Source organism: Mauremys mutica, chromosome 14 (assembly GCF_020497125.1).
Source record: "Mauremys mutica isolate MM-2020 ecotype Southern chromosome 14, ASM2049712v1, whole genome shotgun sequence".
Lineage (NCBI taxonomy): Eukaryota > Metazoa > Chordata > Testudines > Geoemydidae > Mauremys > Mauremys mutica.
This window is the reverse complement of record NC_059085.1, coordinates 11,811,484-11,834,737: the sequence shown is the minus strand read 5'-3', so window position 1 is coordinate 11,834,737 and position 23,254 is coordinate 11,811,484. Positions and strand designations below refer to the sequence as shown.

The 23,254-nt window shown below is 41.6% G+C and overlaps 1 protein-coding gene across 3 annotated transcripts in view; it reads left to right on the top strand.

Moving 5' to 3' along the window:
- NUP93 (nucleoporin 93) overlaps window positions 1-23,254 on the top strand; it is a 136,564-nt gene that overhangs the window by 58,663 nt on the left and 54,647 nt on the right. The window contains exon 1 of one of the 3 annotated variants that reach the window (XM_044987694.1): window positions 14,974-14,996. The exons of the other annotated variants lie outside the window; for them this stretch is intronic. The gene's annotated coding sequence lies outside the window, so the exon portion shown is untranslated. Of the gene's footprint in view, window positions 1-14,973; window positions 14,997-23,254 lie in introns of those variants that run through there. 3 annotated transcript variants of the gene reach the window in all.

Here is a 23,254-nt window from a genome sequence, read left to right as displayed (position 1 = left end):
ACTGAAAGAGCCCAGCAGAATGCGTGGAGGCAGACAATGTCAGACTCCAGGAAAGCACAATACGAACATGAGGACAGGTGGTGGGCTGAAGATCATAAGTGGCGGGTTGAAGATGATAGATGGCGTTAGCTTGGTGACAGAAGGCAAGAGGCAATGCTGAGGCTACTGGAGGAACAAACTGATATGCTCCGGCGTATGGTTGAGGTTCAGGAAAGGCAGCATGAGCACAGACTGCTGCTACAGCCCCTGTGTAACCAACCGCTCTCCTCCCCAAGTTCCATAGCCTCCTCTCCCATACGCCCAAGAACACGGTGGGGGGACCTGTGTGCACCCAACCACTCCACCCCAGAGGACCGCCCAAGCAACAGAAAGCTGGCATTCAATACGTTTTAAAGTGCAGTGTGGCCTTGTCCTTCCCTCCTCCTCCACCCCACCTGGTACTTCCCTCCTCCCCGACCCCTCCCAGGCTACCTTGGCAGTTATCCCCCTATTTGTGTGATGAATTAATGAAGAATGCATGAATGTGAAGCAACAATGACTTTATTGCCTCTGCAAGCGGTGACCGAAGGTGGGAGGGGAGGGTGGTTATCTTACAGGGAAGTAGAGTGAACCAAGGGGGATGTGTTTCATCAAGGAGAAACAAACAGAACTTTCACGCTGTAGCCTGGCCAGTCACAAAACTGGTTTTCAAAGCTTCTCTGATGTGCACCGTGCCCTCCTGCACTATGCTAACCGCCCTGGCGTCTGGCTGAGCGTAATCAGTGGCCAGGCGATTTGCCTCAACCTCCCACCCTGCCATAAACGTCTTCCCCTCACTCTCACAGAGATTGTGAAGCGCACAGCAAGCAGTAATAACAATGGGAATATTGGTTTCGCTGAGGTCTGTCTGAGTCAGTAAACTGCGCCAGCACTCTTTTAAACGTCCAAATGCACATTCTACCACCATTCTGTACTTGCTCAGCCTATAGTTGAACAGCTCCTGACTACTGTCCAGGCTGCCTGTGTATGGCTTCATGAACCACGGCATTAAGGGGTAGGCTGGGTCCCCAAGGATAATTATAGGCATTTCAACGTCCCCAACGGTTATTTTATGGTCTGGGAAGAAAGTCCCTTGTTGCAGCTTTTGAAACAGACCAGAGTTCCCGAAGATGCAAGCATCATGTACCTTTTCTAGCCATCCCACATTGATGTTGGTGAAACGTTCCTTGTAATCCACTAGTGCTTGCAGCACTATTGAAAAGTACCCCTTTCAGTTTATGTACTCGCAGCCTTGGTGCTCCAGTGCCAGGATAGGGATATGGGTTCAATCGCCCCACCACAGTTAGGGAATCCCATTGCAGCAAAGCCATCCACCAGGACCTGCACATTTCCCAGAGTCACTACCCTTGATAGCAGCAGCTCTTTGATTGCGTTGGCTGCTTGTATCACAGCAGCCCCCACAGTAGATTTGCCCACTCCAAATTGATGCCCGAGTGACTGGTAGCCCTGTGGAAGCTTGCAACGCCAGACAGCTATCGCCACTCCCTTGTGAACTGTGAGGGCTGCTCTCATCTTGGTATTCTTGCACTTCAGGGTAGGGGAAAGCAAGTCACAAAGTTCCATGAAAGTGCCCTTATGCATGTGAAAGTTTTGCAGCCACTGGGAATTGTCCCAGACCTGAAACACTATGCGGTCCCACCAGTCTGTGCTTGTTTCCCGGGCCCAGAATCGGCGTTCCAAGGCATGAACCTGCCCCATTAACACCATGATGTCCACTTTACTGGGGCCCGTACTTTGAGAGAAGTCTGTGTCCGTGTCCTCATCACTCTCGTCACCGCGCTGCCGTTGCCTCCTCGCCTGGTTTTGCTTTTGCTGGTTCTGATTCTGCAGGATAATGTGTGTGGTGTTTACAGTGCTCATAATTGCGGTGGTGATCTGAGCAGGCTCCATGCTTGCGGTGCTATGGCATCTGCGCTGGAAAAAGGTGCGAAACGATTGTCTGTTGTTGCTCTGACGGAGGGAGGGGTGACTTGGCTTACAGGGAATTAAAATCAACAAGGGGGGAGGGTTTGCATCAAGGAGAAAAACACACACAACTGTTGCACAGAATGGCCCCCTCAAGGATTGAACTCAAAACTTTGGGTTTAGCAGACCAATGCTCAAACCACTGAGCTATCACTCCCCCTGCTATTCAGGGAGGGAGCAAATGAATAAAAATGAATACAAAACAAATCTGGTCTCTTTCTTGTTTTGATCCACTCCATCTCTCTTTTATACATTTTAGGCTGGCAGGAGATGGTGCAGTACGACTGCAGGCAGGACTGAATCTCCATGAGACGAAACTTAAAAAGAGAATGACCTGAAGTCACTCCCATTTATGTCCAGGTACCACTGACAGACCTCACCGAGGTCTGCCAGGAGCACCCAGGTCTGCCCAGGCACTCTGACCGATCTCACCGAGGTCGGCTAAAAGAGCACCCAGGAGACGACGACGACGGCTACCAGTCATAATGCACCATCTGCTGCCAAAAGGCAATGAGCTGCTGCTGTGTAGCAATGCAGTGCCATGTCTACCAGCACCCAGGAGATGTACGGTGAGCTGAGCGGGCTCCATGCTTGCCATGGTATGGTGTCTGCACGGGTAACCTAGGATAAGGTTCGAAACAATTGTCTGCGGTTGCTTTCACGGAGGGAGGGAGGCAGGGGGGGCCTGACGACATGACAAAGCCGTGGCTGGGATGATTTAGTTGGGGACTGGTCCTGCTTTGAGCAGGGGGTTGGACTAGATGACCTCCTGAGGTCCCTTCCAACCCTGAGATTCTATGAGTCTATGTACCCAGAACCACCTGCGACAATGTTTTTGACCCATCAGGCATTGGGAGCTCAACCCAGAATTCCAATGGGCAGTGGAGACTGTGGGATAGCTACCACAGTGCAACGCCCCGAAAGTCAATGCTAGCCTTGGTACTGTGGACGCACTCCGCCGAGTTAATGGTCTTGGAGTGGGGACACGTGCAATCGACTGTATAAAATCGATTTCTATAAATTTGACCTAATTTCGTAGTGTAGACATACCCTTCCTTTTGTTGTTTGAGGCCTAGCTACTCCAGGCTCCTGTTGTTATTAGGGTTTGATTGTAGATCTCTTTCCGTTGGCTTCCTGGTATATAAGGGGTAGAGAGAGACCGCAATTATGAAACAATTTGGAGATGATGAATCCTCTTGTCATTTCCATATTTAATGGAAAGGAGAGACTCTGTCAAGGTGTTCTTTAGATATTAAGTCCATCTTTATTAGTATGGCATAGGGTACATAATTTTTAAGTACTCTGTCACACTCTCTCCATTGACTCTGCTATGGCCATAGTTAAGGCTAAGTTTTTGTCACAGACAGGTCACAGGCAATAAAGAAAAAATCACGGAAGCCCGTGACCTGTCCCTGACTTTTACTAAGAATATCTGACAAAATGGGAAGCCGCTGGGAAGCTGTGGGGCCGGCTTGGAGCTCCAGGGTCTTACTCCACCCGCGGCTCAGAGCTGTGGGAGTCCCCCTGCCGCCAGCGGGGGCCAGGGAGCTGCAGGGGTCCTCCTGCCACCTTTCGTGGCTTGGAACTCGGGGGGCCACGCCACCTCAGGTGGCAGGGGTACCCTGCAGCTCCCTGCCCCCACAGGAGGTGGTGGGACCCTGCAACTCCCAGCTGCCACGGGCAGAAGTCACGGAGGTGTTTGGAAGTCACGGAATCCGTGACTTCCATGACAAAATTGTAGCCTTAGTCCCTGTATACCTGACTTTAATCAGAGCTTAGTTTTAGAAGCTAGAAAAGAGAGAGGGCATTACCATATAACATTTTAATTTATAGAGTGGCAACTACTATTTATAGACTTTAAATAATTGCAATGCCAATGCCAATTTAAGTTGACCTGTTCTACTTTTTTAGATTCTTGCAATTGCAAGAGATGATAAACTATCTCTCTACAGGAGGGTAAATTAATAGGTGTCCCGGAAGGCCTGGAAGTGACAGGATTTGATTGCATTCCTCGAACGCTTAATACCTAAGGCTCTCAAATTAGATAGCAAAGAGGATCTGTTGAAAGAATCCATGGACTTGCAAGAAAGGCCTTTGCTGACAATGAAGGATGCAGGGTGACAATTATTTTGGGAGTGTTAGACTACTTCAGCAGCTGGAGGATCCTGGTTGCAGCAAATAATATTAAAGATATTTTAAAAAGAAATAAAATATTTCCCTTCGCTACAGCTCACCCATGCCCCAAGTGAACATGGACAAAAATTAATATGGCCAACAGGGAACTGGTCCCAAATCAATGTCTAGTTAGTTATTGCATTATGTCTCAAATGGCTACTTATGTATTTTTCATGAAGAGGTTGGAGTGACTTTGTAATGGCCATATTACTGAAGCCTGGTCTATGTAGTGGTCCAAAAGAAATGTATTCTTCCAGAATAGTGTATGGATGTCGATTGACCCAGACCCAATGCAAAAATATCCACAGGCCTCTGTTATTGATCAAATTATGATTTAGAAAGGAATATATTTCAGGGAAGTCTCTCTAAATTATACATCATGTTGCTGTATGGCTCAGTTCAATGGGATACGTGTAAGGGAGATTCAAGTTCATGACTGAATCTAAATTGACTACAATATTCGATATATCTCTGGGTATTAAACATTATATGATGAAACTGTAGTTTTTACTTTCCAAACCTGATATACTTCACTATTCAAGATAAGATCCAGATGTTCAAATTGTAGATGTGTGCTCAGGATTTAAGAAGTCTGGGTGTCTCGGATAGAGGGCCAGTGGCTGGCCCAATATCCTTACGAGGTTACCTGCCATTAGTTGATCTATCTGGGCCTTAAGCATAACCTTAATCAGTAAAGGGATATTTGCATAGGATCCTTTCTGTTGGATTCCTTTCTGATGGACTTGTTGCAACATACTCCCCATTTGCACTGTGCTCTGAGCCTGCACTGTAGCAAGGCCCTGAATGGTAGTGGGAGTCTCTTCTAGTCTTTAGAGGAAAAATAAGTAATATTTAGGGGGGTTATTTTGCATGACATGTAAATTATATAAAGTTAATGGATTATCACAATAAGTCAGTTTTGCCTGAAAATCTATTGAGATGTGAGCAGTGCAGTTGTGATTGGATCTTTATGCTGCCCCCTTGTAGGTGTTAAATGGATATCTTTCTAAGCACAACACTTTGGTAGTGTAACACTCTGGTTGTTATAGACATTAAGCAAGAAGCCGTTGTGTATGCCTTGATCTTTGTGGCAATAGTTGCAATTGATGAAGATACTGGCTTGACAGCCGTGGAGAATGAAGTCCTCAATTTATCCGCAGACCAGGTACCGCGCAAATGGAACCGTGCAACCTTTCCCTCTCTGCCATTGCTCCTCAATCCTGACCACTTATCGTGCACATTCAGTCTTTGGTTCTTCTTGGAGCCAACAGAAATGCCAGTTAGTGTCAATTTCTCTGGTGGTTTTAGCATAGACACTTGTCCACTAGGAGCTAAAGCAAGATCAGTAACCACTGACGGGCCTTTAGATGTTAATAGCTTTTGGTCACTACTGATCTAGTTTGTGTTTGAGCTGGTGACCTCCAATTGAAAGATGCTCTATCCTTTTGCTATTCCTCTGAGGCAGCCCATGTTCCTTCTTGAGAGAGCTTGTCTTTGTCTTTATCTGTGCACTTGACAAGGTTGTCTCTTTGTGAAAGACTAATCCCTGTTTTGTATGTCTATGCACATTGCCTAAAATGAAAGCCTCTGTGTACTCTCCTCATCTGCCTGGAACGAGTTTTTGCTCCTCTTCTAAACTGGCAGCTTGCAGCTCAGTTTTCTGTGAGCTTCTCTTATCTAGGGGTGAGTGAGGGGGATGAAATAACAAATTTTCCATATTTGCTTCCTTAACTGTGTGCTTGGAGGTTGTGTGTCTTCTCGGGTTCGACCTTTCCCTTGGCATTTGTTGCGTCTAGAAGAGTGCCTGCACCAGCAGAGCCACTGGTCTTACAAGACACGCAGCTTTGCCACCCTGCACCATGCCTGATGGCAGGACTGCGCCCTAAGATTTGTCACCTCCCAAATCTACTCACCACACCCTAATGATCTGTCCTACTCCTTGCCTTTCAGAAAGAGCCCCTGTGTAGAACAGGGGTTCTCAGACTTTTGTACTGGTGACCCCTTTCACCCAAAAAGCCTCTGAGTGCAACCCCTCTTACACATTAAAAACACTTTTGTATCTATTTAACACCATTATAAATGCTTGAGGCAAAGCGGGGCCTGGGATGGAGGCTAACAGCTCATGATCCCCCATGTAATAACCTCGTGACCCCCTGAGGGGTCCCAACCCCCAATTTGAGAGCCCCTGATGTAGACGCCAGGCTGCACTGGCACTGGTTAACTTGCGCACCCTACAGGCAGAGACACAAACTAGAAGGGAAGAGATGCAGAAAAGAGGGTGGAGTGGGAAAGATTGAAGCATGTGCATGCAAGAGAAGTGATACCGCCAATTAAACCACTAGTTTTAAAACCTCTTCACCTTAAAATTTGATATCCGAACTGCCACAGATTCCCAGGGTCTGGTCTGTGCCCCAGTCCGTAACCAGTCCCTTGGGAGTGACCCCTGTATTATGCCAGGCCCCAAGGATCCATATTGTTGCACAGGACAGGCCTGTGGCCTCCATAACTCTGAAACTGGGTTTTTGGGCACCAGCCCTCCTCGAATCAAGTAACAGTTTATTAGTCACCTGGCCTACAGAAGCAGGAAGTTCTTACTGTAGCATAGAGAAGCAAAGGTTAAGACACAGTCCATACTGGCCAGTCTCAGGGCTCCTCTCAGCCATGCTGCTGTGAAAACCATTTTGGTCCTGTCTATCTGCCTCTCAGTTCCAGGTAAGAGCACTTCTGTGTCTCTCCGAGCCCCACTTCTTATCCCCCCATAGCTCACACGTTCAGCCTGCCAGAGTTTCTCATTGTGAGGTGTCAGTTGTTCAGTTGTTGCGTTCCCATTTTCTTTGAGGATCCTCCATTGATATGGGGTGTCTCAGGACGGACTTTAAGGAGCCTTTTGTATCACCCCAGATGATTAGGTGACACAAACACCTTGTGCCTCCTGCTTTGACAAGGAGCAGCACTTTAATCCTTCTGCACCCACAGGGTTGCAATGCCAGGGTGATAGATAGTTCATAAAAAATATTACAATACAATTTCCACATTCGTCAGACACACCACTTTTGGAAAGGATTCAAGGACAGGGAGCGCCATCCATCAACTAAAATGTAAAGATCTTTTTTTGTTGTTTCTTTCTATTCAAATCCAAGAGACAAATATTTTTACTTCCCCTCTGGAAGGTGACATCCTATATTCCTATCCCTACTCAAAGGAGACAGTACTGGATTGGGCCTAGGAGAGAAAAGGAAGATCTCCTCCACACTGTTTAGTATCTCTAAGTTAATTTGTAGTGGCAATCATAGATTTTTTTTTCATGTTTTGTCTTCTGATTCTAGGACAACACCTGCATAAAAATGGTGTTTGAAGGAGAAGTGATAGGCTGTTTTCAGACTGTGTTGCTAGCAATTTCATGATGTTCTCTCATCAGAAATTGCAATGTTGTGGTTTGTGAGGAGGAATCAAGTGTCTCCGCCAACATCTGAGGACTTCTCTGCTTAGTTGTTACAGGTATTTGGTGCGTATGGTTACCATCTCTAACTCCCCCTGTGGAGAGGATGCGAGAACAAACTGTACATGATAGATCAGAGGTAGGCAACCTATGGCACGCGTGCCGAAGGCAGCACGCGAGCTGATTTTCAGTGGCATTCACACTGCCTGGGTCCTGGACACTGGTCTGGGAGGCTCTGCATTTTAATTTAGTTTCAAATGAAGCTTCTTAAACATTTTAAAAACCTGTATTTACTTTACATACAACAATAGTTTAGTTATATATTATAGACTTATAGAAAGAGACCTTCTAAAAACGTTAAAATGTATGACTGGCACGCAAAACCTTAAATTAGAGTGACTAAATGAAGACTTGGCACACCACTTCTGAAGGGTTGCCGACCCCTGTGATAGATGATAGTCATGGCGGTTGAATGTACTACTGGAGGGTGCTCAGGTACTGCAGTAACGACTGCAGAGTAAGAACCTATATAGAATAGAATTGACTTAAATTAAACCCACCTGCACACCAACCTGGATTTCAAGTGTGCTTTCACAGGTAAAATTCAGGTTGGCTCTACAAGGCAAGTGTGTGTGTTTTGAAGTGCCTGAACCCCATGAGTGGATTAAGCACCTTATTTCTGGTGTCAGCATTTCAATCCTAGTACATGCGGATGGATCAAATGCACATTTCTTTAATGCTGGTGACAGTAAATTATTTTTATTTGACTCCCCTTCAGAAGAAATATTTTTTCCAAAAGGCTCACAAACCTTGGTCCTCCGCTATAAAGTGTTAAACTATACAATGGATTATCTCTCCCCACCCCAAAAATTAAAAACTCCAAACAAATCTGGGAACTAATGAAACATGCTAAACTCCACCATTCAGTCACACTGCTCTTTATTGCAGCTCATCGTCTTCCATTTAGATTATAAACTCTTCAAGTTGGAGATGTTTTCTTCATACCTGCCTACGAAATGTGAATCTGTGGTGAATCAAGCCCTATGTTCTTCGTTTTCAATCTTCAGCTGGTACTGATCATGCAGAAGCAGCTGGGAGAAGCATAACCTTTATCTGTTTTTATATTATATATATATATATATATATATATATATATATATATATATATATATATATATATAATATTAATTAATTAAAGTGTGTGTTGCCTTTTGGTCCCTGTGCTATGAAAATTCAGGGACTGTGTGTGAGGTGATAGAAACAGGGGCATTAATAATTACATTCTGGCTAATCATAGTAGAAAGATCATGATTGCTGGTAGCTGATGCTTTGCTACTTCCACTGAAGTTAATAATTCATTGTTGGACTGTGTCAAAGGGTGCTCTTAAATCAGGTCCCTTAGTGGATTATGGACATCAGAGAGCTATCACTAGGAGTTAGAGCTGAAAGATGGACTTGTTAATGACTGTCAAAAAACTTGATTTGGGTCTCTAGAAGATACTTGGTTAACTGCATTGGTTCTATGCTCATTTGAATGTACAGCAGTGAAGGGTGCTGGATTTAACTTCTCATGGAATTCTATTAACTGTTGTAGTGGCTAAAATAAAAATACTGAAATTAGGGAAAGTGTGTGTGGCCACCCAGCTGTATTTGAACATTATAATTATCTCTCTGGGTTAGGAGGACTTTGCATACGGTGATGCTGAGGGGACAATTTTATAAAAGAGCTCTTTGAGCATGGACTTCATTGGATTTCCATAGTGAACCTCCCAGTGAGAGTGCACTGCTAGGAGAGAGATTCCAATTTGGTCACATCAACATGTGCAGCCCTCTGCAAGTGGGATTGATGTTCAGGGCTTGTATGTAAAAAAGGGGGTAGTGTTCTGAATTAAAAATTTAAAATGTTCCTCTGCATAATTATAACTCACACCATTCACTAGTGCTGCATGAGGGAGGGATTTCCAGACAGCGTTTAATGGTCCGAACACTGGACTTTTCTTTTCTTTTAAATGAGCATAGGCATGTTTTAAACATGCCTAGAATTCTGCAGCAAACTAGCTGTTTGGCTTAGGGTTAATTGTTTTTTAAGGTGATTATTCTTTTTAATGCTGGGAGTGGAAAGTGGTTTGAATATGCATGGCACATTATAATGTTGATAATAATATCCTAGTGGACATTTAAGTCGCTTTGGGTAAATGGACACTTGTTACTCTTTGTTTAAACGATTACGACTGCATTGTCAATGGATGCTGAGAGCATGGGTAATATCCTCGGTTCTTTGTTAAAAAGGCTCTAATTAAAACCAGTTCCTGCTCTCGTCTCTTGTATAAATATGGACGTGCAGTAGTTCAGCGACACTTTGTCAAATTGCTGACCTGGGTGCAAGTTCTCTCTTCAGTCTGACAAACCCGTGCTGCTAATTGGCGTGTGGGACATGGATGGCAGGAACAGCATGGCTAGTGTTAGTGCTAATCCTTATTACTAGTCTAGGAAGGGGAGGTTTTCCCCCTCCTGTCTGCCCCTTGGGGCTGTCACTATCTGCAAACTCAAAGGAGAATTCTTACCCCATCTGCCTAATCATAAAAGCAGCACACACTGACTGCTGTTGGGAGGCATGGGGGGTCTCCTAATGCCATGTGCGCTACCCCCTGGACTCTTGTCTGGAACAGACTTCAGGGAAAAGTTTCTACCTAAATGCAGAACTCCTTTGTGCCATGTTATCAGACGGCAGTTTTGATTCTTGGGTTTGCTGTTTTTCGTGGGAGAGGTGTAGGGGCTCAAGCGCTGGTCTGGGAACCAGTAAATTGAGCTCCAGTCTTAGCTCTGGCACTGACTCTTTCTATAGCCTTAGAAAGTGGCTTGCTTAACTTTATCAAGCACTGCCAAGCCCTCGCTTCCCTCGTTGAATGAGGTTCAACGGTAATACACATTTATCCTAGTTCAAATTTAGTTCTGCACCGTTCTCATGTGAACGCACGTGTAGGATGCAAAACAGAGTATGAACGTGGTGTTGACATTCCTTTCTCCTAGGTGTCCTTTTATTCTAATCTGCTCCACGTGACTCCTGCACTCACAGCCCCTTTTATAAATCCCTGCACACCAAGAGGATGACAAGTGTTTCTCTGCAAATCTGCTAACATGGGCAGCCCATTGGGTGGGTACTGCTGCCCTCTTTCTAAAGAGACCTAGAATGTCACTAATACTGGATAATCAGTCTCCACCAGCCTGGTAGAGGGATGGGGAGAGAGAATTCCTTAAGTCACTCACCAAAACCAGTGTGACAGTGAAGTTGGATTAGCATTGGATTAGCCGAGAAAAAGATTTTCGGGAAGGAAGCTACCTGCCACTGTTTTAACTGACTGCCAACAATGCCCATGATTGTCACTGGCTAATGCTCATTGATAATAGCAGATACCGTAGATGTAGAAGCTCATACGTGAGCTAACATAAGAAAAGATCCAGGAGAGCTTTTCATGCTCATTTCCCCACCCAAGACTCTCTCAAGTGAAAGATATGAAGCACAGATTACTATGAAGCCCCAGTGATTGTATAGTAGGTTGCTTTAAGGGAGTTACTTGAATTTAAGGCAGGAAGTGGCAACGGCTTCTGTTTTTCTTTTTGTATTGAAAGAAACTGTCCCTTTGTCCACAGAGATGTAACTGTGCGTTTGAGAGGTAGGAAGTCTTTTGTGTGGACTGTTGAAGAGAGAACGTGCACACACAAGAGAAAAGAAGATGGGAAGTGAAAGTAACGCAAAGAGTGGGCTGTTCATATAATGTCCATAATTTAAAAGTCTGCTTGACCTGCATGGGATTTCCTGCCTCACAGGGTGAAGTCAGTTGAATTCCTTAGAGACACACCTCTTCCCTCACTCCATCTCTCTGATAGGCAGGTTAACATTTAGTTCCCCTATTGGAATATAGTTGTGCACGCCGATTGTACGCCAAATGACTGTGATGTGCACTTCACAGATTCTTAAAATAGATCATTAAAAATTGTTCATAACCTTTTCTGTACTATTTTTGCTTCTCTCTCTTTGGGACATGGTGCATTATACTAGGATTTGCATAACTCCCCTTGCCGCTGGCCCCACAACCCTTGACAGTCATTTCCTATCTGCCCCTACAGTAGCTGCCCTTATGTCCAGTAAGGATTGAGAGGCACGCTGACTGAATATTTCTACTAAAGTGATCACAAGTGAAGCAATCACCAGGCTTCAGATTTTACCACTTCTTTGGGATGAAGTTCACATCCCTCAGAGCTATTGCTTTCAGATAGCTGCAAACTTGGGAAAACAACAGTGCATTGAGTTACATTGCATTACATTACGGTCCTAGATTCCAAGGCCAGAAGGGACCACTGTGACCATCAAGTCTGACCTCCTGTGTAGCACAGGCCATAAAATTTCTTCCAAATAATTCCTAGAGCAGGTCGTTGAGAAAAACATTCAGTCCTTATTTAAAAATTGTCAATGATGGAGAATCCACCATGATCCTTGGTAAACTGTTGCAGTGGTCAAGTACCCACACTGTGAAAAATTTACACCTTATTAAGTAGGTTTTCTTTGCAACCATGAGAGCTAGAAATGAAACATTTTAAAAATAAAAGCTTAGATGTAACACACAGCTCTGCAGCATTTACGTGGCCGAGAAGTAACAGAAAACCTCTGCAGCCAAGATCATGGCTCTGTTGTGTTAGATGCTGCACAGATGCATAATAATAGGCAGCCCCTACCCCTTACAATCTAAATAATAACCTTTCTTCCTTCATGCATGTGGCTAGACAGTGAAAGCAATCCGTGTGCCCAACACATGTGGTACTATACCATCTAATTGTAAAGAGTAGGCTAGGCAGGTGGCAAGCCTTTAAAAAACACTATATATCTGGGTCGGGAGCTGCAGCACTCTAGACTACATTTCTTTCCTACTCCTGAGAAAGGATGAGCTGCTGATGTGTGCAGAACTAGCAAGAGTCCCTCACTGAGTCACTTGGAATAAAGAGGAGAAATAAATGAACTAGATTATATCTATGAACATATTTTAAAAGTTTCCTTCTCCTTTCCCTTCCTCTCCCAAAATGGATTCTGCCCAGCCTCCCGGGGCAGTTTGTCAATAGCTTTTCCTTAAATGGTACTGACAGGGGGATTTCCCTTTAAGAACATCAGCATGTTGAACCCTGTTTTTATCCATGCAACTTCTGGTTTGAGGCTCCAGCTTCTCAGTACAGTAGTTATTTGATCAGAAACAAGGAGGGTTTACTTTTTGCATTGCTAAAGGAAAAACTCCCCCCTGGATTACTCCTCCCTTGTTGCAGAAATCTGAGCCAAAGCTCAAGTTTGCTCATTTCAAAGCGCAAATACAGTGCTTGAAGAGACAACTCGGCCACTTGTGAAGTTCACTATACTGTGAAGCCTCTGAGTTAGCCTTACAGGTGCCCAGTGTTGCCTCTCAAATTGATAAGTCTGAGTCACAAAGCACATTCTGCAAATATAGCGGCTATTAAGTGACACAGCCACCAAAACAGGTAGTACAGTGTTAATTCAGAGATCCAGTTTTCTTCACTGCCTAGAAATAAACTGTACATCTCTCTGGTGCTGCTGTTTTTGTTAACACTTTGTTGCTCAATGAGGGTTGTTTTTCATTAATAAAACAATGGAAATAGTGAATTGATTTGATGTTGATGTCGGTGCTGCATATGAACTTGGCGTTAACGTGCATTAAAATGGTGCTTTGTTAGTTCTTCATACTTCAAAAAAAAAATAAAGCTCAGATGCCCGAGAGTCTCGGATTTTTTGTGAGCAAATATTAAGTTTGCATTTGGTTGGCAAAATTTCTGCATGGTGAAGTGTGATTAGAGCAGGGTTATGTTGAAAAGCTTTAAAATTCAAAGAGTTCTGTGCACCCACAAATTGTTAATGGTGGAGGGAGCTGAATCATTATGGGTTGTGTGTGTTAAATGTGCAGTTTGAGTGTGTGCATCTAGCCATCTGATAACGGTACGCTCACAAATTGTAAAGCACTTTGTCATGGTGGTGTGTTTTGGAGATCAACAAATACATTCCTTAGTTCTTTGGTGCTTCTAATTTTTTTTCTTTAAGATGGAGGTGGTTCGTTTCTCGATTTTTCTATGGTTTTCTGCACTGTAATGATGGCACCATCACCTGACTGCTGGAATATACTGGCCTGACTTTAATCATCGGGTGACTGGCTCTTAACATGGTTTCATCTCTGCTGTTTTACATCCCTTCCTGTAATTGCATGATTGCTTGCAGCATTGAATTTCTATTGGTGACAGTGAAAGACACATTGATATTTTACATAACCTTTTACTTTTCATTGGATGTGAAAGAGTAATACTTTAAAAAAAATCACCTTCTATAAGCAGCATGTTTTATCCTTCAGATTCATCATAACAATATTATATATTTAAATATGTGGAAAAATGGTAGTTAAGCTAAACGTATGTTAATAAAGGGTCTTCATTTTCATGTCGCTGACAGCTTTGTTGGGCTGTATATGCCTGCAATGCAATAACCTCTGCTCAAAGCTACAATTAAGTCCAAAGGTTAATTTAAACAGTATCTAAATCTTTAACCACCAAATAACCCAAACAGATAAAAACAATAGAGACTCAAGGCTCTTTTTAATTAAAAAAAAATGACACCAATTAGTACACTGTTGAAACAACATATTTTGTTCATTTAATTTAACATATTCTGCAAGTCTAAAATGGCAGAAGCTCTCTGTATAAAATCTAACTACCACTTTTTTCAGCCTCATGGTATGTGCAAATTCATGCTGCTCAGTTAAGGGAATAGCTTCACAACTGGTGTTACAATCTGTGGCCACAGCACTGCATCACAATGCAGCAAATGCATTTTCCACATTAACTAAACATGACAGCTGAAACGATTATTAACCATGCAAGATGTCGGAAGTCATCAAAAATTCACATCAGAGTAATTGCAGTGGCTTGGGGAAAAAAAAACCACACTAGAATCTTTCCCCTCGCCTGGATATTGTTCCTCCCCCGTCTTAAATCTTACATGGTACAGTCCATTAACAATAAAATATCCTTCTGTAACCTATAAACTGCTACTCCCATCAGTTACTGGTTTCAGACTGATGCTTTCCTTAGAATTTGAATAAAGCACCACTGAAAAATTATATAGATGCTTTATGGGCAGTGGTGTACAGCGGTTGAGGCAGCTGCTTTCTCATTGTCTTGCTGGACTCTTCGCTATCTCAGCCATTTCAGGACTTGCAGGGTTTTTTTTTTTTTAAGATGAAAAAACTTGAGCATTAATACAGAAAGAGACAACTGTATAAGCCCAAATTTTAGGCATTTGAAGTATTGCAGCCACAGCCAGTGTTAACAGGTTTGTAACTCCTCGGTTCTGTGATCTACAGGTAGGATTGTCTATATTTAAAATATGTATAAAAATTAAGGTTTAAAAACTTACAGTTAAATAGGCTGACAGTTGTTTTTTAAGGTTTCGTATCATAATTTTTCTTGTGGATATTGCCATAGTTTGTTTAAATTTTGTAGGTGAGGAATTGTGGATCATTTCAGAGGACTAGCCTTCTAATCAAAGAGAACCCTTAAGATCTATGCCTTTCTCGTCTTATAGTATCCTTTAGATCAGCTCTAGGGTGGGGCAGTGTGGTGTCGGCTTTTGGATCTTGATTGTTGCCTTTTAAAGATTCACTTTGACATTGCAGCTTTTGTTTGAATTTAATCAGAAATATAGTAGTATAACTTCTTGCATGTGTTTATTACTGTTTTTCTCACCGACAGGATGAAACATCTGCCAAAGTATTTTTAAAAAGATAAGACACTGTTTATAGTATGGCTTCCTAAGTTGTCACCATGGTAGAAAAATACATATATACACATCAGTTATGGAAAACTTGCTAGGTTGCCTCTGTTTCTACATATGCACTAGTGATTTATTTAGAAGACACATTAAACCTTATTTTGGGGAAGGGTTTCAAATCTGGCATAGAAATTACAATCATTTAAAGAGGCTCTAATACAAAATATTTCCCATTTTCAGTAGCCAAGTAATATACTTGGCATTATTGTCTTTTTGCTAGTTATTTAACTAAAGAACATAAAGAAACTAACATAGATTCTCTCAATTTTAGATTCACCCCTCCCCTTCAGGTAATAGGGTGTGTGAGAACAGGGCTAAACTTCCAAAATCATTGGAATATAAACCACTCAGGGAACAAAAATTTATATATTATATGTGTGTATATATATCTTAGGGGCCTGGATTAGTTGGGTGACTATCAGCTGATTGTTACTCTAAAATCCACAGACTCTCAAACAGCATGCTAATTAGCAACTCTGTCTGTCTGCCTGTCTTTGGAATGGGAAACGAAAGTATAGCGCTTCCTTGCTTAGGCTGTATTCATCCTTCACAGTGAAAAGTGGATTAATCAAATGTGCCATGTTGGGACCATAACTGTGCTTATGAAGTAAAGGCAATAGAGAATTATTAGCCCACTTTGGAGATTCATCTCCGAGTATCAAGGTGTATAACATGACATGTCCTGCATCCTTTCTATTGTTAAGTGTGAAATGTGTGAACTGTTCTGCAAAGAGAAATGTTGAAGGACTGACCTTGCTTGACCAAAAAGTTCTATGTCTAAGCAAGATGACCTGTTTTAAGGAAGTCTCACCCCAGAAACAGTAGAGCAAGAAATTGACTCCTTAGATAAGACAATGGAAATGTGTGGTTTGCATGTGTGAAAAGATGGAGGAAGCCATCACCACTGACCCTGTGTGGGAGATGGTTCAATTATCCTTGCAGTTGGTACAGTGTTGCAAATTATTTTCCTTTGTCTGAAGTGGGTGGGAGCCAGAGTTCAACTGAGCTTTGTAAATTAATGTATGGAAAATATCGAAGGCACTGTTTTTAACAGTTAGCCCTAGCTCTGTTATAATAGAACTCTGTCTGAAATCTAGTGGCGGCAGCCAGAGTTGGCATATTGTTTGCATTAAAGTCCTACAGCTGATGTGCCTTGTTAATGTAACACACAAATAATGCTTGTACATCGGGAGAGTTCCTTAGCAAGGGTGGAGTATAATCGGGAGAAAAATGGAAGCCTTTTGTCTACAGTGTGTACTTACCAGACTGGTGTAATGGTCTAAGTATAAAAAGTTTAAACCACAGGCATATACCATACATAGGTAAAGTAGATTTGAAAATAAATAACATTTTCATTAAAATGTATCATTGATTGCAGTAGGAAATGATTAAAGATATGCTTTTATCACCATGCATTGTAATATATAAGCATTCAAATAATAATTGTATAATTATAACAGGCATATTCTTACTGACGTCTGTATTTTTTTTTATTGTAATGATCAGCAATTTAATCATTCATAAATAATTTAAATGATTAGCTTATGGAATGCATCGGTAATGTGATATGAAAACATCATTTTTTAAAGGCTACGAGATGCTTAAATTTAGTATTTAAAGATATCGTGGTACATTTTAATTTCCTTCCTCAAAATAGCTTTGTCTCCACTATGGAAAGAGGATTTCTGTATTTTCCGAGGGAAATGCTGCCATGTTGGAATTACTTAGAGTGTTAACCAAGTATCTCTGATTATTTAAAATATTTTGGAATAATGGACGAACTGGTCCCGGTTTATTTTCTGACTTGTCTGGATGATTTTGCTAATGTTTCCTAAATGCTTATTTAAGACTGCATAACTTCAGAACTGTTGATTGTTTTAAAACACAGTTTTGTATAAATTGTGCTATAGAACGCTTGTAGTTCTTGAAACTGAAATAAATATAACCTCGCCTCTTTTTTTGTAGCTTTATCCAGCTTATCGGTGTACGACAAAATAAAGTGGATTTTACTTTTCTAAGGTTTTCTTTTGCATGTGGGGTTGTTTAGTTTCAAATTACTGTAAAAATGTTGCAGTAAATAGCATTGTGAAAGTGCTGCAATAACTAAACCCGTCTGTGCTCTGATTCTGTATTGGCATCCTGCTTTAATGTGGTTATCCTATTTACAATGCTGGCAGTATTTCAAGGTCTCTCTGAACCAGGCGTAGTCCCTCTGTCAATGGGCGTTGCTGTGCGCAAGCAGTGGGCGCTTAAAATATGGATAGATGGTGGAAGGCTCTCACTTCGACCTTTTTATTCAAGAAGAAAGGTTACTAGTACTCCCAAGGATTGTGCAGGAAACAGGTACATATGGATTGCTGTAACACATTGAGAGCATGGTGTTTAGAATCCTTGCATATGCTTTGGTTTGAGAATGGGAAGTGTGTCAAACTCAAAGCATTAAGGTAGCTAGATAAAGGGGCAAGAGTGGGAGAGAATACAGATCTTTCCGTTAGATTTTACATAAAATATTTAGTTTAATTTTAAGATGTAACTTTTTTTATATCCCTAAAACTGTGGAAGAATATGTATGCAAATACTGATCAGTAATGTGATCAGTTTCTAAAAAGCTGCAGACACACATGTATTGCACAGCAGCGGTAGGGTTCCTATGCTAAAGTAAAACAGGCAGCTCATCACAGAAGAATACAGCCTCTATAGCAGAGGTAGTGAGTGGCAGGGGCTAAGAACGAAGGAAGGATTGCATTAAAATGTGGGAAATGGCATGGAGGGGATTGGTTAAGTGTTAATTAACGGACTGTTTGTCTAATACACTGTTTCTCTTGACAGTGTTCCAGGAGAGACATGTAATAATCTAAGAGTGGTCAATCTTTTATTAATCAAATTGGCAGGTTAGCACTCGAATTCTAACTATATTTTCGGAAGAAACTAGTTTTCTATCTGCAGTTTCAGTGAGTTCTTGTGTCTGGCGACACGTTAATGATAATGCTGAGTAAGACTGTCACAGATATTGTTAATAGATCGAGTGCTTATCTCCACTGTGCCTTGTTTCGTTTTCCTTGCACGCCCATTTTGTCTAAGGATTCTTAATGGAACCTGGAGGGAAATCTGCATGGCGGCTGCACACTCCCTCTGTTCCCCTACATTTATAAGTCTGTCCTTTGGTGCTGACAGATTTCCAGTGACTGGTTTCTCAGTTCAAACCATCTCTCAAGGCTCCTGACCCAGCCCATCAGTGCAGAGAATTGAGGTGTGGTCCTCTGGGGTAACAGAGTTGAGCTTTCCTGCCCTTTAGAAGCAAGAACATGGCCCTAGTGGCAATTAAAAATGAAAAAGTACAAATTGTGCTTGTCACCAGATTATCTGAGCATAGTTTCATGCTAGAGGAGAGAGCACACAGCTTCGTTTTCTGGAAAATTGTGTGATAACTACGGCACTAAAATGGCAGCAGATGTAGTAATAAAATGGCGTCATCGGTAAAATGAGTTTTGGTGGCCTGATTCAGGGTGTTCCTCGGCTTGGTTTGAGGAAGAGATGCCTTGAGTGGCAAGTGTTACCCTGTGGTGCTAGTTATGACTGGCACTTTTTAAGACCAGGCAAGAACACTGAGTCATTTTGATCTTCATTTAACCCCAGTGTTCCATTTAAAGGAATGATGTTGGAAGAAGCTGGAATAGTAGCTTACCAGAATAGATGATCTGAAATGATCTTTCTGTATTACGTTACATTGCTTCTTTATTGCCGTTTATAGAAGATAGCACTTTGGATCCCAAAGCCTTTAGAGAGAAATACATGATAATTTTGTGTATTTCAAGCAAAACTACTGGTTCCTAAGAACAGCCGAAGTACAGTGTTTTATTTTGATTCTAGGTACTATGGTGCATACACACTTTTGTAGATTTGCAATAATGTTTCATTGTTTGTACCATTTTTTTATCAGGATGCTAACGCGGGTGCATTTTTAAGACAAGAGAGATACCTATTGATGATTCTGAACAAAATCCCAGAACAGACTTATTCTCTGCATTTAAAATTTTTGTTGAAAACAGAATAAAAGACATTCACTAGTAGATTTATAAAATGGGAGAATTATCTAGGATTGCAGTTTGATAAGATTAGTCACCACCTCAACTTCTGGTGTGTATGGTTCATTCACTTCTGTCTAGAGCGGATGCCATTGCTAATGGTGAAACATCTTGTGCCAAATTGCTTTGGATGAATCAGCTCTTATGCTGAACCAATCTATCAGGGTGGGTCTATCCCCCATTTCAAATAATTGTATTGTGAGCAATGCTATAAATACAATGTTGCCCTTTAACCAAAATGTCAAATTATAATTGTTTGCTTTCACTAATACTAATGGGAGCTGTGGATGCAATTATTTTTATTTTTGTTTTTGAGTATATTGTACCAATGTTGTTAGCAAGTTGAGCTAGCACATTTGGGATGAACAGAATGGCCAACTATTACACTATCTTAAACAATGTACAAGAGATCAATCACCTGGGTTCTCTTGTTTAGCTTTTGAGCTTTCCATCTGGAAAGGTGGCTGCCTTCTTTCTCTACCCTTTTCTCCCTTCTTTGCCATGATATCTAAATAGATCAGGGTTCTTAGTAACGTTACATCTTGTTTATTATTTACAGAGTGAACAGAGTCTGTCGGGTGCATTATAGAACAAATAAGACTTAGTCCCCAATGCCAAAGTGCTTATGGTTTAATTGTAGACATGACACAGAAAGTGAGAGTATGAGGATATCTAACAGTGGAGAGAGGAGGAATAGGAGAAGGGAGGATAATGCTTATAATACTTGTGTGTATCATGTCAGTGACTGTCGTAAAAGCTGATGCACACAGAGGGATTCTGCAGCATTTCCTACAATCTATCATTTAAAGAGGCACAGTCTCAGGCAATTTGCCCCACATGTAAGGTTTTATAAAAATAACATCATACAAAATCTAACACCAATAGAAATGTTTGTGACTTAAAAAAAAATTCCTATAGAAACAGTCTTTTAACTACACATTCCCCTATGCTGTCTGCATTTCAACCACGGCAACGTTGGGAAGGTGTCTTAGAACCCGAAAGCAAAATTGGCTGGTACACAAAAGTGAAACTGGCTATTCTGATTTCATTGTCATGAAGTGGGGAAAAAACAGCAGAAATATTAAAAAAAATTTTTTTTTTTAATTTCAGTTTGTGTGTGTTACAAGTAATACAGGTAAGGGTATGTTTTGTTAACTATGTTTTTTTTAAACCTGATAGAGTCCCTTTTTAAGATTACAAATCTGTCCAATTTTATAATTAGGTTTGGGATTATTAAAATCTTACAAACTCCTGTGGTGTCGGTAAAATAAGAGTACAAAACAATGTGAATTGAAACATTTCTGTGGATTTCCATGTGTTAGGGAATGAAGCAAATTGTAAATATCATATAATGTAATAGAGTAGGAGGTTGCAATAGAGCAAAAGAGTACACCATACAAAATGATACTGAATTAGAAGAAACCAAAATCAAGCTGAGACTCATTTTCCTTTGCCAGTAGTGATGATCTCTGCTCAGAAATAATCAGCATGAGCATCACTGCATAGCAGGAATATAGTTATATTTTGTGACTCCAGTGTAAGTGACTGACACTATGTACCAGCAGGGTACGTAGATGGTAAATGCTATTTATATTCACTGTATACACCTTTCACTGTCCTAGATGGCTGTGTGCAGCAAATATATTTTGGAGAACTAACATTTGTCGCATATGGCACAGTGGAGCTATTTAATATCAGTAGAGAATATTATAAGTGTGTATCTGTGCTGAAAGGTCGTCTAGTGGCTAAAGCACAGGATTGGGAGTTAGGAGCTGTGGGTTCTAATCCTGGCTCTGCCAATACACACTTATCTCCTTCACAAAGGTAATGCAAAGATTAACGATCGTCCATCACTTTGAGATCCTTCTGGAGATGGAAGGTGGTAGTAGACTGTGAAATATAGTTAGTCTGTTAGCTAACAGACAATTGACATTACTCAGCCTAGTGAGTTCAGTTGTTGTGTGCCTCGCGGCCATTGTAAACCTTCTTTTGCTGCCCTCTTAGTCACTCAACCCTGTCTACTTTGTCTATTTGACATGTGGACTTACATTTCTTTTCCCATTCTGCTTCCTTTGAAAGTTACCAAGAATGAGAAGCATGATTGAATTGGTCCATCCTCCCTGAAAATGTGGCCATTGCCTGCCTCTTCTAAATCCAGTGTACTGTAGTTCACCATTGTCAATCTGTGTGAAACAGTTAGTCTAAGTGTAATCCCTTTTCCCCTGGTCTTTCATTTCTTTATAGTCTTTACGAGTGACTATTTGTTCAGTGACCTTGTTGCTAGCAGTGGACATGCCTGCATGTGTGTAAAATTCCTAGAGCCGTCCTATGTGCAAAGTTGTGGAGTTTTACTCTGACTCTCGGGATGATGGAACTTGAGAGCATTTTCAGCAATCCTGCCTCACTGTATCAATCCCCATATGGTGATCTCCTATCCTGTCTTATGCCCGCTGTAGACTTTGTGGGCCAAATTTTCAAAAACTAGTCTCTGGTGTTGTAGGTGCAATTGCAGAAACAGTGATAGGCTGCAGATGTCTGGTCTACCTGATTTGTGGGCGCACTTGTTGCGTGTATTTAAAAAGCCAGTAGAAGCATTCTGTGATTTGTTGTACCTGTAATTGATAGAGGGCACAAAGTTAGTAATCATTATTAGCAGAATAGACCATAAAAGGAGCCTTTTCTCATAGCTCCTCCACTCCTATCAACATGATGCCAATTCATATCTCTTATCTTTACCTTAGAGACATTATGTCTGTCAGGGGAGATCATTTCACGTCTCCATTTGCCAGATCCAAATGGTTTCATCAAGAGCCAAAGATCATGCACCATCTGCCCCACTCTAGTGGCAAAGACATCAAGAGAATCTGCGAACTTCAAGAGAAACTGTTCTTTCAGCAGTTTCGAGAGCTTTCCCTGCTGTAGCTAAAAGTAATAATGACATTACTGCAACAGAACCCAGCATAGCTGCATCTGAAAACTGTTTCTAGCACAGATCAGATTGTCTAAAGTGGTTAAAACAGTCCTAACAAAGATGTCTCACTGCAGGCACTAATCTACAGCATGGAGCAATTTGCTTGTAAATATTTGCCCTAGGCTCACTGTGTAACACAGAGATTAAAGGCTGCATTTAAAATTGAGCACTACATCAATGATACCCTGACAGAAGGGCAGAGAGGTCTGTTCCACCTGATGCCACCTTTTAAAGCTAAAGTTGCAACCTGCGGCTTGAAAACAGCAAGCAGCATCCTTGAACAGCCTTCTTGGCAAATGGCAGATACCCCTTTTTTAGTTTTGCAACGTATGCTGCCCCCTGCTGAGTTTGAACAGTTAGTTCTATGCATAACTACCCAGCAAGAAATTGTGCCACTACTAAAAATATGTTACTGTGGCTATATGTCAGCTCTCTGTACAGCATTTTGTTTCTGTAGGAGTAATTTCTGTGGTCCTCTTCATCTGTAGTGAATTAACACGTATTAAAATATATATTAAAGTAGCCTTGCAAAATTCAACTTGCTTGAAGCAGTGTGTTGCATAGTTTTGCTTTGCTTTAAAAAAAGGCAAGTAATGTATCTTTAGGACCATCCCTGTGACCAGAATGATTGAGTGGTGTTTGTGCCGGAGTTGGTACATTTTCATGACTTAATATGTTTGAAATACTAACCACTGCAAAACGCA